Here is a 14,447-nt window from a genome sequence, read left to right as displayed (position 1 = left end):
CTGGTTCGGGCGGAACCAGAAGTGGCGGCATTGACAGGTATTCCTTGATTCTGTCAAAAGCTTTCTGACAATCATCAGTCCATTTAGTGGCGGCGTCCTTCTCCAACGTCTTAAAGATTGGTTCGCAAATGACTGTGGACTGGGCTATGAACCGGCTGATGTAGTTGAGTCTCCCCAAGAAACTCATAACCTCTTTCTTATTCTTTGGAGATGGTAATTCTTGAATAGCCTTGACCTTTGACGGATGGAGTTCTATTCCCCGCCGACTTACGATGAACCCAAGCAATTTTCCGGCTGGAACCTCGAAAGCGCACTTGGCGGGATTCAATTTCAGGTTATACCTTCTCAATCTGTTGAAGAACTTTCTTAAATCTTCCATGTGGTCAGTGGCTTTCTTGTATTTGATGATGACATCATCTACATACACCTCGATCTCTTTATGTATCATGTCATGGAAAATAGTAGTCATGGCCCTCATGTAGGTGGCCCCAGCATTCTTTAATCCGAACGGCATCATCTTGTAACAATACATCCCCCATGGCGTAATGAAAGCCGTTTTCTCCGCGTCTTCTTCGTCCATCCATATCTGATGATACCCAACAAAACAATCGACAAATGACTGCAACTCGTGCTTAGCGCAGTTGTCAATCAGGATGTGTATGTTTGGCAAGGGGAAGTCGTCTTTCGGACTGGCCCGGTTGAGGTCCCGATAGTCAACACAGACTCTGACCTTTCCGTCCTTCTTTGGCACTGGCACAATGTTGGCCGACCATGTTGGATACTCTACTACTCTAAGGACCTTGGCTTTGACTTGTTTGGTAACTTCCTCCTTGATTTTCAAACTCATGTCTGACTTGAACTTTCTGAGCTTCTGCTTTACCGGCGGACATGTCGGATCTGTTGGCAGTTTGTGAGCTACAATAGATGTACTGAGACCGGTCATATCATCATATGACCAGGCAAATATGTCCTCATATTCCTTTAAGAACTCCGTGTACTCTTCCTTTTCTGACGGTGACAGGTGAACACTGATGCGCGTTTCCTTGACATTCTCTGTATCCCCCAGGTTGATAACCTCAGTCTCGTCCAGGTTAGACTTAGGTCTATTCTCAAAGTCCTCGACCTCTTTAACGATCTCTTCTGGTATTTCATCCTCTTCTGAGTCTATATCCGTTTGTTGCGTTACCTCGTCGCATGTCACATTCATCGGTTCATCAAGATAAGTAATAGTAATGCTGTGTAAAGTAAAGTAAATGGCAGAGAAAAAGAGATAATAAGAGCGAGATTTATAAAAACTGAAATGCTTTAATAAATGCTAAAAGAATTGTTTTGAACATCGGAGCTCTTTTCAAAATTCAAAGATAATACTGAAGGGAAATCAACTAGCGAAAAATAAAAGATAATGCATAATGCTTTGTTCAGCCTTGCTACCCCGAAGCTCTCCGGGCCTTGGTGGTTCTGACGGACCAATTGTTGAGGCGCTCTCCTCGGTTCACTGCCTGTATGGAAGGGCCTTCCTCCCCTTCCTCCTCGAGAATGACGTGACAGTCCATATTGTCATATTCCAAGAACAGGTTCTTCAATGCTGCTAATGCTTCATCTTCCTCTGACCCATATATGATGTCGGCCGGCTGGAAAGTCTGTTCCAGGCGGGGTATAGGGTGCTCCAGCAGATAGTAAGGGTCGCGCCAGGGTGGCGACCAGTTCCTGAACTCTTGCCAAGTGTATCCATACCCTAACCCGAAAGTGGTGCCATGCTTCTTCAGTTTGATAGGCTTGGTAATTCCCTGGAGGTTCTTGCCGAGCCCTTTGCCAGGTTCATACCCGCTCCAGTTTAGTATACTCTCTATCTTGTTATCCCACCACTTATCTTTGTCCACGGCGTTGACTCGCTCAATCTGGTGGTAAGTTTCTCCTCCTAGCTTCCTTCTTCCTTCAATTGCTAGGATGGTTTGGCGACTGTATATGGGGTTACTCCCGTCACCATGAATAATCACTTCTTGGTGATTCCACTCGAGCTTCACTGCCTGGTGCAGGGTTGATGCTACGGCTCCAGCGGCGTGGATCCAAGGTCATCCCAGTAGTAAGTTGTAGGATGCTGGGATGTCTATTACTTGAAAATCAACATCGAACCAAGTTGGCCCCATTTGCAAACATAAACTGATTTCCCCAATAGTGGACCTTTGGGAGCCATCAAAAGCTTTGACGTTGATAGCCCCATCCTTGATTTCATGCAGACTTTTCCCCAATGTTCTGAGGGTCACCAATGGACAAATGTTGAGGCTGGACCCTCCGTCAATCAAAGTCCTGGTGATGAAATAGTCTTCACATTGCACAGTGATGTGCAACGCTTTGTTGTGTCCTAAACCTTCAGGGGGTAACTCATCCTCGTGGAAAGTGATCTTATGACTCTCCAATACCTGCCCGACCATGTTTGCCATTTCTCCTCTAGTTATATTGCTGGGTACATACGCCTCGCTTAGTATCTTCATCAGAGCGTTCTTGTGTGTCTCGGAGCTCTGCAGTAGAGCTAGGATGGAGATCTGCGCTGGTGTTTTGTTTAATTGGTCGACAACTGAGTATTCTTTTGCCTGTATCTTCCGCCAAAGATCATCGGGCCCAGTTTCGATAGGCCGTCCAGAGGCCTGCTTACTTGATTCAACTAAGTGCTCCGGAGTATAAACCCTGCCGGTCCTGGTCATACCCTGTGCTGCAATTGCTTCTCCGGACCTAGTCTTTCCCTTCCTTCTTGCCTCGGCGGTGTAATCCCAAGGTATGGCCTGTGTATGGAACGGCGTTACGGCTGACATTGCTACAGGAATGGGCACTCTCGCTTTGGGAGGCAACACAGCAACTTCGAATAGTACTTTTTGAGACCCAAACTCCACCTCAATTGGCTCTGCGGTCTTTTGGATGACGGTGTTTCAAACTCGAGAGGCACAGACATGTTTACTTCAGCATCCCCAGAGGGCTGGATCTGGACTACAATTGGATTCAGTGTGACGGTTGACTTCTTGGGCTCGTCACCATCGGCAATTAATCCAATTGACCCCTTGGGGTCCCAATCATCTTCCACTTCAATCATATGCACACCACCACCCTTATGATCAGGCAAGGGATTGTTTCGAACATTAGGAGCAGGTTCTTTGGCCACGATGATTTTGTTGTCAATTAGAGCTTGGATTTTGTCTTTCAGAGATCGGCACTCATCAATGGTATGCCCTTTCATGCCGGAATGGTATGCACAGGTTTTATTTGGGTTGACCCATTAGGAAGGATTTTCTGGAGTTATGGCAGGGATTGGGGTGACGTAACCGGCTGCTTTGAGTCTTTCATATAGTTGGTCGATTGGCTCGGCGATGGCGGTGTATTGCCTGGGAGGTTTGCGGTCAAAGTTAGGGCGTGGCCTGGGGAAGTTTTGGCGGGCGGGAGGTGATTGGTAGTGGGCATTATAGGCTTGGTAGACGGGTGCAGGTTTGGAATATCTTGGTTGGTTGATATGTGGGGAGGGAGATGATTGGTAAGCAGGTGATGGAATTTGGTAAGAGGGCGGAGGTGCTTGGTAATTGGGAATAGGCTGGTATGTGATGGGGGGTACCGGGTAGGCCTGGTATTTTACTGGGGACTTGGTTCTCTGTGCAACCATCACGGCACTCACGTCCTTTTTCTTGGACGCGCCACCAGCTTGTAGGGCTTTGTTGGTAGCCTGTAGTGCTTCAAAATTAGTGACCATTCCGCTCTTAATGCCCTCTTCAATCCTTTCTCCCAGCTTGATGATATCGGAGAATTTCTGGCCCTCTATCAACATTAACCTCTCATAATACTGCGGATCTTGCGCTCGGACGAAAAATCGGTTCATCTGCTCTTCCTCTAAGGCCGGCCTGACCTTAGCAGCCTCGGATCTCCATCGAGTAGCATACTCGCGGAATGTCTCAGTGGGTTTCTTTTTCAGATTCTGGATGTAGAAGATATCTGGTGCATTTTCTGTATTGAATCTGAACCTATCCATGAAATCGGACGCCATTCCTACCCAGCTTGTCCACTTCTTGGGATCTTGGCTGATGTACCAAGATAGCGCATCGCCTTTCAAACTTCTCATGAAGAGTTTCATGCGAATCTTCTCGTCTCTTCCTACACCGACCAGTTTATCACAATATGTCCTCAGATAGACTCTAGGATCCCCCGAGCCGTCAAACATTTCGAACTTACGAGGTTTGTACCCCTCAGGAAGTTCAACGTCCGGCTGGATGCAAAGATCCTCATAATTCAGCCCTTCAATGCCTTTGTTTCCTTCAACGCCCTGTACTCGACTGGTCAATTTCTTGAGCTCGGCAGCCAAGTTCTTGATGAGAGAATCTTTGTCATCAGATTCTGGTGTGTTTGTAATGGGTTTGGTGTAGTGTGGCAAGGTTTCCACATATATGGGAGTGTGGTGGGGATGATCATTTGATGGTTCAGGGATGAGGAGTGGAGTGTTGTTGGGATGTGTGTTGCAATGAGTAGTGGGCTATTTCTGCGGCTTTGGGATGGGGTGTTGAGCATTGGGAAAGTTGACGTCTGGAGTAGTGAGGGAGAATGACAGACTTGCCAAGTTCCGAACTTGGTCTAGCTCTTCTTGAAATTTCAGTAGCTTCTGTTCGAGCTGCGCGACACTTTCTTTGGATACCTGAACACCCTGAGGAACTTCTACCCTTTCAGCTGAGTCGTCCTTTCTGATGTTGTTCACGTTCTCCATCTTTGCTTTGTTCTTGCTTTTGATAGGACTTGGAGGAGGAGGAGGTGGAGGGCCCTTAGATCTTGTGGAGTAGGATGATGATGCCAGAATGCACGAACTAACCTTTTTGGGGAGGGGAATAAAAAATAAAAGTAAAAACAACAAAAGGTAACAAGTTAGTGCGGATTCTGAGAAAGAAATATTGCAGTGTTTAAACACATAGTACAAGAATATAAATCGTGTCCTAAATTGGGTGCCTCGTTGTGCCCGAGGTAGGCCTAGCGACAAGTTGATTTGGAGAACTTATAATGCTAAATGCCTCATTTTATTGATAAAAATAAGACGAATCCCAAAACGACACTAAAATTGCATAAAGTAAAAAAATGTCACTAATGGCCGTTGGCCTTATTACATTTCAAAGCGGAAAAGAAAAGGAAACTCCTAACTATTTGGTCCCAGAAGGACCTTTCCCAGACTCGGCATCTTTGGCTCCATCGAACAGCGTCACCAGCTCACGCAATCCCAGCAGAAGATAGGCCCTAGCCAAATGTCCTCCTTCATTTCCCTCGGCGTTTTGGCAATTCTCGATCCTCCGAATGAACTTCCCTTCCAGCTCTACTAACCCTCGCTCCAAATGCCCTAGGCGCTTGTTGGCTCTGACAGCCATATCCTTCCATTCCTCGATCAACTTTTGATTTGCCTCTTGAATCTCCTGATGCTCGCTCTCGCACTCCCTGATCCTCTTGCGCAACTGGTTGTACTTAACCTGTATCTCAGCCCTTTCGTCGATGACCCTGTGACCTCAAACAGACCCGGGTTGTCCTAACCCAGCATGATCTTCCTCCAGCCAACCTGGATAGTATGAGGTGTAGCCGGCATGATACCTGTCAGGTTCTATGGAATCCCTCTCCAGGACGACCTTGCTGTTCCACATTTGTTGAGCTTGACATTTGTATGGGCTATCGTCGTTTTGGAAATCAGCCCTGAAATGACTCATCTTTTCTACCTTTGGTACGACTTGCTTTCTCCCTGCTTGCCTCATGACCCGGAGAGGGACATAGGGATAAGTTCCCCTCAGACCAATGAGTATGAGAAATGGAGCGTCCCGAGAGCGATGATGAACTCTCCAGTGGGGAACCATTCGAACATCCACTGTACCTTGTCTTCTTTCAAGTTTTCAAACAATTCTACCCATCCTCGAGCATCCTCTGGCCGAGCAAACATATCAGGCATATAGTTCATTCTATTAGGATGGTGAAATGCTATATGATCATTCCACGGCCTTCGCGGAAGCTCTTGGCGGTATTGATCCTTTTGGAGATGTTCTATGAGCCAGAGTTAGAGTAGTAAGTTGCAACCCTCAAAATGACTGGCCCCTCGTTGACAATTTTCCAAAGCTCGGTAGATCTCCGCAACAATCATGGGCACTATGCTGAAATGTTGCCCTTCAATCCCCTCCATTAGTGTCTTGGTGACCATGGCTAGTCTGGTATGGATCCTAGCCTTCTTCATGGGAAACACTATCATCCCCAAGAAACAGAACATGCAGACGAAAACTCTCCTGTGGATATGCCCCAATGATGTGAGGGTGAATTCGTCCGGATAGGTGTGGTAGGACTTGCTATGACCGTACCTCTCGTACAGGTAGTCGAAGGGAATATAGAAATCCTTCAAACAAATCAAATCTGAGTTTTTCTTCAACCCCATCATTTTGAAGAAAACTTTATCCTTGCGATTTTCTGGCATGAGCAAACCCAGAGACTCCCAAGGAATACCGGCTAACCCTCCTATTTCCTCGAGCAGCAGGGTCATTTCAAGGTCCCCAAATCGAAATACCGATCTATCACTATCCCAGAATAAGGTCGCAGCCTCTATAATTTTGTTGTCTGGCTGAATTTCCAAAAGAGAGGGTAAGTTTCCCAAATACTTGCGGACGAGAGTCCGGTCAATGGAATGAAGGTCTTCCCACCATCTTAGTAACCTCGGGTGAATATTGTTTACCATGCCGAATCTGGGGACTTCGTGCCTCATTTTCTGCAAAACAAAGTGTTAGTCCCTTACCCCCACCGAACTCGACTATTTAGATCAATAATTGGCATAAACAGCATTTAGCTCTCCAAATAAATGCACACAGTATGGTGTTGTCCGTTTGGGTCCCAGGGGAACCCAGTGGACATTGGTTAAGGCTATCCTAAAGAGTCATTATGTAGACAGCATAACTGACTCGACTAGGTTTGATAGTGAAGCATGAACAGTTAAACAGGATAAGGTTTCTATGAGGTGCTAGACCTGTACCCTTGAGCGGACAACTCAAGAGGGAAAGGCACAGAACCGTCGACTGCACCGCTGATCGACTAGTTTTACCGCAAATACGCCTTTGCCAAAATTTAGGGGGAAATAATATTGGAAGAGCGCAACCACTCATCAAGCGTTGCTATGGTATTTGTTTGGCACGAGTGGAATATGATGATGAAGATGCAATTACAAAAAATGAAATAGATTGTCACGTATTTTCACGTTCATAATGGTTACAATAATTGCTCGAAAATTACAACGGTATTGAAAGAAAGCAGTAAATGAAAGCGCTAAAGAAAATGGAAACAAAAAGACAAGTTAGTTTCGGATAAAGGTATTAAACAAAGCAATAAAGAAAAAAATAAAGTCACATATAACATGAAGTGGTAAATGCCTAAAGGGATCCCCAGCAGAGTCGCCATGCTGTCGACGCCCCCTTTTTCTAAAGCGAAATCAGGTTTACGACATTTGGGAAGACAACTATATTCCCGTTTGGGAATTGGTTTTTTTGAATTGAAGAGTCGCCACCTAATGATTGAGTGCATTAGGACACTAAGAAGGGTTTTTGAGTTGGAAAACCAGAGTTCGGGTAAGGGCTAGAAATTATCTCAAGGGGAAGGTGTTAGGCACCCCTCAAGATCCACTAGTGTGGTTCCCGGCCATGCTATGTTGTGACTTTAATGCAACTAGATACACAGAGGATTTTACACACAAGGGCTGCAAATAAATACGTGACAAGTATGTGGGATCAAGGTCTAAATGATCTACAATTTGTTTAAAAGGGGGACTAAACGCAGAAAATTAATCAATATATTGAATAAACAAATAAGAAAAATCTAGAAGAAAAGGCATAATGCAGTAAAATAAAGGAGGAGTTTTGAGTAGTGGAAAAGACAGGATTTTATAGATATTTAACAAAGTTGTATAAGAAAAGAGGTCCTAGGTTTATAAATCACATGGATCATCCACACAACACCGGTAGTCAATTGTACGCGTAGTGTTATCGTGTGATCATCATCTCCATGTCTACCCTTCCCACCCTGTTAAGGTATTAAGCGCGAAATAGTCTCGTTTACTTATTGCATACTATTACCTGTCCCACCTATCAGTCCTGGAGACTTTTAGGACTACTAATCCTAAAGGAAAGAAGCTTGGCTTTTCAGAGGTTTAAAAAAGGTTAAAATACTAAGGCGTCAAACAAAACACATGAAAGCAGTTATGGGAGCACAAAAACAATTAAGGCTCAGATAAACCTCCTTTAATCACAGAAAATCATGTAGTTTAGCACGTCTTACATGTACTGATTAGGTCAAAATTATGCTTAACGTTAGGCAGGCTGGTTCATTACATATTTTCAAGCAAGAAGTTCGCATTAGGCTCGCCTGGCTGCAACTTATCGAAGAACAGTGCAATTAATTAACTACATACTTGTTTGCCTACGTGATGGCCTATAGGCATGGCATCTACTGGTTTCAGGAATAAAGAAACAAACTGATTAAGAAAGTTGCCAGTTTTAACAGAATGATGCGAGTTCTGTAATTAGTGCTAATCTTAAAACGGGTGATTCAGATTTGATTGATAATTCCTATAGGCATGCTTTCTTGCGTCGTTAATTTAAACACTTTTTATAGGCATAGCGAAAGCGCAGAAATACTACAAACATGGTAGCTGAATACTGTTAGTTTTTAACCCTATAAATAGGTTTTCCTAGTGAACAATGCATGCGTAGAGTCTGGATTTCTGGTTACTTATAGGCGTGGTATCCAAATGAAGATGCAAAATTCCTATAGACATGGTATCTATATGGATGCATAAACCTATAGGCATGATATCTATGTGGATGCATAAACCTATAGGCATAGTATCTACGTGGATGCATAAATGTGCAAAGCTGTAGACAAGATACATGAGTACAGAAATGTGGTAATTCCCTATGAGCATGATATCTACCCCTTTGCATGCATGGTTACCCTTCCCTTTTCACTAATCACCCCAGAGGTTATTACAAAATTTTATTACAGACCAAGATGAATTAAAAACTGGAAATAAAATTACAATCAGAACTCTTAAGCTGCATCTAAGGAGCCTAATTCAAACCTAAGGTCTAACAATATGATATGAGCCAACTGCTAGGATCAGGTTCCAAAGCCTTTCTCTTATCTGGGATGTGTCAAAGTTCCAAGAAATTTCAAGAACTCCAGGCAATGCTCACACCATATATTAGAACTGAATGAAAGTGCAGTGTGGAAGGGCCATCCCTCCAGTGTCCAAGTTCAGAGGGAGCTGAAGGTCCCAAGGCAAGGCTCATTGGAGAGGGGGCAGAACTTAGAGTCTAGGAACAAGTGCAAGTGCAGTAGAGGGGGTTAGGGAGTGCCAAGGCAATCTGGTGGTCATGCCCAGCAACATAAATTGCTGGCACACCCCTGACCAGCCTGTCAGCCAACAATTAAGAGTAAAGACCTATTGAAGGTTAGACTATGGTCTGGACAGTGATTAGGACACTGCCAGACCAAAGTCTCAAACTCAGCATACATATAAAGGGGAATGGGGATGGGAATTGAAAGAGTTTAGGACTCAAGAGGGTCCAGTTCATGTCCATGGACAATAATATCAAGTATTTCCATGTTTTTGAACCATAACTCAGCCATATAAAGGGGATTAAGGTTTGGGATTCATATAAAAACTAAAACAATGAAAGTAAAACTTGCAGAAAGTTACAGCATATAGACAGTAAACCCAACAAGGAATGGACTATAGAATAAACACATAGGAGGAGAGGCAGGAATTAAACATAAGAACATACCAGTTGCAGAAAAGTAAGCAAAGAAAAGCAGGATTCTTTCAAGCAAAGCCACAATCAGAGAAAGCCCTTTATGCTTGTGAGTTCAGAGAACTTGAGTGTTTGTGAAAATTCTAAGTGTATTTGAGAGTATTCAGTGAAAGTAATCAGAATTGATCGTGTGTTGAAAGTGTAGAAGGGCTTCCCCTTTTATAGTGCAGAGAAGCAAGTAAAATACGAACAAGTCACATACCACTATTCAAACTTATTCCAACATTCGGAACATACTCAAAACAACACCGAAACACCAAATCACCCGCGGATTCAAGCTTAAAAATTCCAAAACTTCTGAATTCCACAAACGATGTAAAAACCTATCAAACCTCATCCGAATAACCTGAAATTTTGCACACGCATCACAAATGACACAACAGATCTACTCCAATTTTCGGAATTCCAATCCGACCCCAATATCAAGATTTCCAGCGCCGACCGAAAAATGCCAAATTTCTAATTTCGCCAATTCAAGCTTAAATCTACCACGGACCTCCAAATTACATTCTGATCACGCTCCTAAGTCCCAAATCACCTAACGAAGATATCCAAACCATAAAAATCCAATTCCGAGATCATTTACCCACAAGTCAACTTCCGGTTGACTTTACCAACTAAATAACCAACTTAGGAGACTAAGTGTCTCATTCCACTCTGAACACAACACAACCAACCCGATATGATCAAATACAACTGAACAACACACAGGGAAGCAGAAATGGGGAGAACGGAACTGTAACACATGAAACGACCTGCCGGGTCGTTACAGTTATTAAACTTGCAACTATTTCTAATTAGTTAAGTTATTTCGACTTGATTATTCATTTGTATGATTGAGACTGGACAAAAATCTGGATGAGCACAACTTTATGTTGCTACTCATAGGAAGCATGATGGATCATATGTTAATGAGGCGACAAAAGAGATCTTTGTAAGTTTTTATTTGTTACAAACTTAATACGATTATGGAATCTCATTTTTTGATATCATTATTTGTTCTGTCATGTGAACTCATATATTTTCTTTCTGTAATATGATCTATGAATACTATATTTATGAAAAGATTGATCTAGCTTTGAGTCAAAGCACCGTAGATGAGTATGAAATTTTGCTAAATGATGTTGTTGGTAAGGTGCTAGGAAAAGAGCACTCTGGAACAGCAAGGTGCTTAGGATTAGGAGTTGTCCCCATTAGAGCTTTTAAACACACAAGGCCAAGGTTTGGTGTTAAGAATGGTTCAATTTATAATAGTGGTTCATGTTCTTCTGCGTGCCAAGATAAGTACAATCAAGTTTTGGATGCTCACAATTGAATGCAAAGAGAACTACGGAAATTATGAAAGCTCACACTCAAATGATGAATCCTTTCAAGGCCTATATGATAATAAAAGAAGGGAGGATATATGAAGAATTTGCGGGGATCTTTGTTCCTCCTCCTGCTACAACGGTAAAAAATTCACATTTTTTATATCGAAAGATTTGAAAAAAACAGTTCATCTACAAATGTTGTTGTAGCGTATGTTGTTCCTCTCCTTGCTGCAGTTGTGCTATTTTATGAACAAAACAACAAGACTCACTGTAAAAAAACGCTTTAAAATATGATATATATGTTTAAAAAAATAGTTCTTTTTTACGTACCATGTTATTTTGTTTCTATTGCATCTGTTGTTTTTATTATTGTTGTTGTTGTTTTGGTCTATGAACGAATTTAGCATCAAGAATTTACTGTAAAAATAGCATAAAAATATAGTATATACATGTAGAAGGGATCTTTTTTATTTAACATGTTGTTTTTGTTGCTACTGCATCTTATATTTTTTGCTTGGTGCTGATGTGCTATTTTTATGAACAAAACAACAAGAAACCACTGTAAAAAGTTACAGAATGATGTGGTTAAACTTGGATCTGTTTTATACACCCATGTCATTTATGTTGCTGATGTATCTTATGTTTCTTTTCTTGCCGTTGTTTCGCTATTTTATACACCAAACAACAAGCATAACAATATTGTATATGCATTAAAAATTGAATATATATATATATATATATATATATATATATATATATATATATATATATATATGTAGATTTATTGTTGTTGTAACTTACCCAGAAGTGCACTTGGACCTCACTTTCTCACCAATATTATCACTTTTATTTCATCCTTCTTGTTTCGTTTTGCTCTCTACTTATGTGATGACTCGATAAGTTATTTTATGTTTTAACTTTCGTTTATGTGTTCGGAAACCTTGATTAGCTTCGTTTAGCCTTTCTCGATTTGCGTGCACAGTCCGTGTCTTTTTCTGGAAGATTTCTATGTGACAAATTGATAAAAATGTAAAATCTTGATTTAAAACTCGTTTGAGTTGACTTCGGTCAACGTTTTGAGCAAATGAATACGGATCAGTGTTTTGACAGTCCCGGGGGGTCCGAAATTTGGGACTTGGGCGTATGCTCAAAATCAAATTCGGAAGTCCCTAGCTCGATTTTGACGTAATTTGTAGAAAATTAGAAGTTTAAAGGATTAAAGAATTTCTAAATTCGATCGTGGCATGACTTTGTTGCTACCGGGTTCGGATTTCGGTTTCGGAACTTGGCATAGGTTCATTTCAGTATTTATGAGTTGTCTGCAAAATTTGGTGCAAAACAAAATTAATTTGACGTGATCGGACGTCCGGTTGTTAAAATGAAAGTTCTTAAGTTACTTTAAAAATTTCATTTGTTTTGGTGTGCGTTCATAGTTCTAGGTGTTATTTTGGTATTTTGATCGTGCGAGCGAGTTCGTATGATGTTATTACACTTGTGTGCATGTTTGGTTTGGAGCTCCGAAGGCTCCAGTGAGTTTCAGATAGGTTACACAGTGATATTTGAACATAGGAGAATGATGGTGCATCATGTTTGCAGATCTCGCATTTGCGAGGACCTGTTCACAAATGCGAGCCTCACAAATATGAGATCAGGCTTGCATATGCAAGGATGGTGGGGGCTGGATTAGCTTCGCTTTTGCAAAATGAAGTCTGAAGATGTGAAGGGGGCAGGTTCACATTTGCGAACTTTTGTGTCACATATGCGACTAAAGGCAGACTGAGGTAGACTCACATTTGCGAGACGATTGTTCGCATTTGCGGACAGTCTTGGTTTGTATTTGCGATAAAATTGTCGCATTTGCAATGACAACAAGCTCAGTGGCTCTTTCGCATTTGCGATCATCGCAATTGGGAACTATGTGTCGCAATTGCGATAACTACAGCTGGATAAAAGAGGGTAAAAACGGGAATTAGCTCATTTTTTTCAAACTCTCAACCCTAAACACCCTTGAGATGATTTTTCCAAGAGATTTTCTTCCTAAATTTATTGGTAAGTGACTTTAATCTACTTTCATTCAATTACCCATTACATTTATTAAGATTTCAACAAATCTAGAATTTTCATGGTAGAAATTAGGGATTTGGGTAGAATTAGAAATTTTTATAAATTGGAGATTTAGACCTCGAATTGAGATCAGATTTCAAAACAAATTACATAAGCGGGCTCGGGGGTGAATGGATTATTAGATTTTGGTCTGAATCTCGAATTTGACCACGCGGGCCCGGGATTGACTTTTGATAACTTTTTCAATAATGATCTAAATTGAACTTCTTTCATTTGTGGTAGTTTCTAAGGCTTATTTTGAATCGTTTGATTAATAATTTACTTGATTTGGTTGGTTTGGATTCTTGTTCGAAAGGCAAGGCCGTGGTTGAACTTTGAGTTGATTGCGGAGCGAGGTAAAAGTTGTGGTTAACCTTGACTTGAGGGATTAGAAGTGGTTTGCCTATTTCCTACGTGATTAACTGGTGGGTACAATGTGTATGTGAGGTGACGAGCATTTATGCGTTGTTTTTGCGATAAAGCATGCGGGTGGAACTTGTTGCCTTGTGATTTGTTGCCTTTTTAATTATGATATCCATGCTTAGGTTAGATTATTACTTATTGGATCATTTCTTTCGTAATTATTCTTAATTAATAATGGTTGAGTATTTTGGAAGTTGAGGTTTGGTATCTTGTATCAAGTTTGACGTAAAGCACATTCACTGCGCTATTTATCTCCCAAATTTTGTATTATCTTTGCTACATGATAAGGGATAGTGTTAAAGCACGAAGGGTGATATCGTGCCATTGCATTATCCCATTCATTGATTAATACATAGTGAGGAAGAGAATTAACGAACGAAGGGTGATGTTGGCCGTCTATATCATTTATTTATTGTTGCATAGACAGATTGAGAGTAAAAGCACGAAGGGTGATGCCGTGCCAGCTACATCAATTATTCATTGCTATATGAGCAAATGGAGAGTAAAAGCACGAAGGGGGATGCAGTGCCATTTCATTCTACTTATGTTATCATTTTATGGTAAGGTTGAGAGTAAAAGCACGAAGGGTGATGCCGTGCCATCTTATACCGTATGTTTATCCGTCTTTATTGGTTGATGATTTATTTGGCTATCTTGTGATGCCATACCCGTTGTAGCTATCGTATCTCTTTCCCCTTTTGCATGTCCCCTCCCAATTGTACATTATTAAATCTCTATTTTGCTGCTTTTTCGTACATATATATATATATAT

The sequence above is a fragment of the Nicotiana attenuata genome, chromosome 1 (genome assembly GCF_001879085.1).
Source record: "Nicotiana attenuata strain UT chromosome 1, NIATTr2, whole genome shotgun sequence".
NCBI lineage: Eukaryota > Viridiplantae > Streptophyta > Magnoliopsida > Solanales > Solanaceae > Nicotiana > Nicotiana attenuata.
Note: the sequence above shows the minus strand (reverse complement) of the source record.